We start from the raw sequence: 4,565 nt of genomic DNA, 5'->3' as shown, positions 1-4,565 counted from the left end.
TGCGGTTGATCATCTTTAGCTCACTAAGTGTAGGAGACCATGTGAGGAAGATATCTTCTAATCTGATCAAAGGCTCTTCATTCTCATATTTATGACTATAGTTGATGTGGGCTTGTTCTCCTTTCTCCACAGCTGAAAGGGATTTATATCCTCCTAAAACTCCAACACTTCCCACATATTTCATCTCAAACACCTTTGGCTCATCTATCTCTTGAGCAGCTGATCCACAAAATTTGGCTAAGGGAGGCTTGACAGGGTAAGAGACGTCCTTATCCACCTTTGTAAGCACCACTCTTTGAGTATCAAAGTCAATCCTTGCACCAGTTGTGTTAAGGAATGAAGTCCCAAGCAAAGTGGAAGCTCCTTTGTCTTTTTCATCTTCATGACTATGAAATCAGTTGGAACTATGCACTCACCAACCTTCAAAGGATAGTTCTCTATCAGCCCATGAGGTTTCTTTGAGTAAGAATCGCCAAAAGTGATGGAAGAAGGATACTCCTTTAAGTTCTTGATCCCATGTCTCTCCATCATGCTAAGAGACATCACATTTACACTTGAGCCTGAATCACACAAGGCATTCTCAACCCTGAACTTCCCACGAGTGCAAGAGATAGTAAATTTCCGTAGATTACCCAGCTTTGGGAGTGATGTAGGCTTCATCTTTGGTGAATCTAGGCTGGAGACATCATCTTTTGGCTGTTCTTGATCAACCGGCGCCCCTTTTGCTTCAGCATCCCTTGAATCGTTCCATTTCTCAACAAAATCATTCCAATGCTGCAAGTAAAAAACTGAACAGGCTGCCCCTCCACCTTCTTTATGTCCTCATTGAGATCAGGTAACAAGCTCATAACGTCCTCTATAATGGTGTCCTCTTCCTCATTGTTAGGGCTGGACCCATCAGAGACTTGACCATAAAGAAGGTATTCAATCTCTTGAACAGCAGCTGAGTGATCATCACTTGAAAGATGGCATTGCAATAATCTTTGGGGTTTTGAACAGCTTTACCAGAAAGAGAGACCTGAGTTTCTGAAGTGCAGATGCCCTTGTTCTTTCTAAGAATCTTAAGTTCAGAGCCTAGTGTCTCCATCTTAGAAGTCTGGTCAAGACACTTGGAATCAAGCTTCTGTTGTCCTTGTAAGAGCTGTTGGAGAACAATACCAATATCAGGACCTTGCTGTGGCATAGAACCCTGCTGAAACTGTGGCTGACCGAATCCAAGAGGTAGAGGTCTTTGTTGCTTAAAAGCTGACTTGGTTTGTGAAGCTGTTCCCTTGTGCCTGAACCGCTTGTGGCTGATAAGATTGTTGACCTGGCAGTTGCCTTGGTACTGATTCTTTTGAGGAAAGCCTTGAGGAGGGTACCCTTGAAACTTATTCTGGTTCCCAATGAAGTGCAGCTCCTCTTGAAAAAGACCAGATTCATGGACATTAGTAAAGCAACTCTTCTCTTCAGCCACATAGTTCATAAATTGTGGAGTGGCCATTACAAGCTTTGGAAACTTAACTTTCAACTCCTCTAGATCCCTTTTCAGCTCTTGTTGTTTACCAGAACCTTCTCCTCTATAGCACCGGTCATAGTGTTCCCTATAAGTGTCTTGGCTCATGGCTAGGTTCTCAACAAGTTCCATAGCTGCATTGATTTCTTTTGCCAAGAAATTCCCATTTGTTTCTGTGTCCAGCTGAGTCCTTATCTTGGGAACAGCTCCTCTATAAAACGTGATAAGGAGAGAGGCTTCTGAAAAGCCATGATGTGGGCACTGAGTTGTATAGCTCCTAAACCTGTCCCAAGCTTCTCCAAAAGTCTCATTAGAATGCTGAGTGAAGCTTGAAATCTTGTTCCTTAGCTTGGCTGTTCTGGAAAAAGGACTCATATATCCTGAATCTTTATGAAGTCCCTGTAAACTGAATCAGTCTGGAAGTGCATCGTCGTAAAACCGTCGTAATGGTTTAAATTAGTAAAAAAAAATTCAAACAAATACAATTAAAAATTACTTAATAATGAAAACCATGCATGAAAATCATTCAGATTCATCCTCTCGATGTTCTTCATCACCATCAGTGTCGTCTTCCGCCAAATCTTCATCATCGTCCTCGGTTTCATCAAATTCATCATATTCACATTCTTCTTCTGTATCATCGGGGATATCTTCAACTTGCCTGTTCTGAGGGTCAATTACGAAAATCTCCTCATCGATATCTGGTTCAGTCAGATCTACGCAAGTGTCCTATTGCAGTGGAACATCCTCAACCCCTACAATCTTGCCCCTTGGAGCCACTTTAACTACTGCCAACCATGAGATTCGTGTTGCTCCAACTCGGGGGTATGGCAGAAATGTGACCTGTTCCGCTTGAGAAGTTAATATAAATGGCTCAAAGCTGTTGTACTGTCATGATTTGTTCACGTCAACAACTCCAAAATTGTTTACTCGTACCCCTCTTCCAACAGTTGGATCAAACCAGTCAACTTTGAAGATAACAGTTTTCAGCCTTAACAATCCAGGATACTCCACTTCAATTATTTCTTGCAGAACTCCATAAAAATCTATGTCACCCCTCACACAAACTCCATAGTTAGTTGTCGCCCGCTTTGCACCGTGACTGTATGTATGAAAAACATAGCCCCGAGTGAAATACATGAAGGCTGTCGTTATTTTTGCCATCAGACCTAGGAGTAACTCATGGAACCATGTTGGATATTCATCCGGATCATTTGGGTCCACCTAATCACAAAAACACTTGCTTTAATTTCTTAATTTTGCAAATATGCATATCCTATACCAAAAAAAATAAGTATATATATTTTTTACATACTTGCGCTTTTAACCACTGGGCATAGTGTTGATCTTTACGATCATTGATTTCAGTTTCAAAAACCCCGGATATGCATTCTTTAACTCCGTCACCGAATGTACTGCATTAAATAAGTATATATATATATATATAATGTTAAAACAATGTAACTAATAATTAACACCGACTTCTATATATATATATATATATATATGATACCATAAGAAACGGAAGTAGATTATATATAAAACAGAAATAAAAAATAATATAAAATTATGAACATAAAAGAAACAGAAAATAAAATAAAACTAAAGAAACAGAAATAAAATAAAAATTATAAATATATATATACAAACTATTTAGTATAATGGGCGGTTAAACCAGCCACTTAAACATAAATTTAAATATAAACATAAATGTAAACTGTAATATAAACAAGATAAAATATTTTTATTACATAAAAGTAAAGGCGGTTAAACCAGTCATAGTACAAGTTTGGAAAAACTTACTTATTGGAAATTGTAACAATGTAGAAGATTACAGGACTTAGAGAATATGGTAGAGAAAGAGAATGAAAGAGAAGGATGAGAAATGGTGAAGGAAAACTTGGGGATTACAACTAAACACACACTCCTTTATATAGGAGTTTTACAAGAGTTCAAATGATAAAAATAATAATAAAACATAAAATAGTGGTAGAGAATGGATAAATCTACTCACAAAAGCTTGTCTCCAATTGCAAAAGATTGTCTCTAATTGAAAAAGATTGTCTCCAATTTCAAAGTGGTGTCATGTCTGCGGAAAACAACACCGAGAAATGCGGTCTTCGATGTGCGGGGTTGTCGTATTTCGTCGTTGTGGATCGTATCAAAATATTTGTCTTTATGATATTTTCGTAACAATGATTTTTTCGAGATTTGTACTTTGGTGGCGAGAAATCATACTCCACTGTTTCTAAAAATTTCTTCATCAACATCCGGGATATTAGATTCTGATCCGCTTCCTGAGGTTTGTGAAATAGAGTCTGAGATTAAGGGAATGAATTGTAAGGAGATTGCCTTAATTTCTTCTTCTGATTTAGCTGCTGCTAGCATCGATAACATTTTGGATTTTTGTGCCAAGAAAAAGGTTGTTTCCGGTGTTTGGTTTTTATTTGGTGCTTGGATAAGGGCGAAGGAGGAGTTGGAATTTTGGATTTTTATCCATTCTAGAATGTTGGACAGATAAAGGTTTGAGGGAATTTTAAATTTATCCCACCATTTTACTCTGAACTTTCTCCTAATGATTGGAATCGGATCAGGGGAAAACTCGAGAGTCCAAGAAAAAACCCAAGGAAAATGAAATTTAGAGTGAAAAAGGGCTAATGGGGGAAATTTCTTTTCATTTTCTGATGGAATGAAGTTTGTTTTGAAGATTTGAAAAGACTTTTGAATGTTAGGCTTGAAAATTTTGGTAACAGAACCAAAATAGTTCCACCACGGAATGAACCAATAAGGAGATTTGGATAAATCACAAGTGGTATCAAAAAACATTAACCATGTGTGTTTACGTTTTGGAGATTGGATTAAAAAAAAATGTACCAAGCCTGACAATAGTCCCAGTAGTTGAAAGAGACATTGAAACAAGAGAGATCTTTTAGATTTTCTGGAAAATTTAGATTTTTATTAAGATCGTATTCCCAATCGCTTGGAGCAATGACCTTATGAATTTTAAAAGTGAAATAAGCAGGATCAGTATGGTTTTCATTGAGATAAAAATGTTTAAAGGACACTGATT

General features: G+C 37.5%; 1 non-coding gene across 1 annotated transcript; it reads left to right on the top strand.

The window, feature by feature from the left end:
* The first annotated feature begins 1,739 nt into the window (after positions 1-1,739).
* Positions 1,740-1,846, top strand: LOC112083151. Its single transcript, XR_002897450.1, has one exon. It is a non-coding gene; the product is annotated as a small nucleolar RNA R71 (small nucleolar RNA).
* The last annotated feature ends 2,719 nt before the right edge of the window (positions 1,847-4,565 follow it).

The sequence above is a fragment of the Eutrema salsugineum genome, unplaced genomic scaffold, assembly GCF_000478725.1.
Source record: "Eutrema salsugineum unplaced genomic scaffold, Eutsalg1_0 scaffold_7, whole genome shotgun sequence".
In the NCBI taxonomy this organism is placed as follows: domain Eukaryota; kingdom Viridiplantae; phylum Streptophyta; class Magnoliopsida; order Brassicales; family Brassicaceae; genus Eutrema; species Eutrema salsugineum.
Note: the sequence above shows the minus strand (reverse complement) of the source record. Positions and strands in the feature narration are given on the sequence as shown.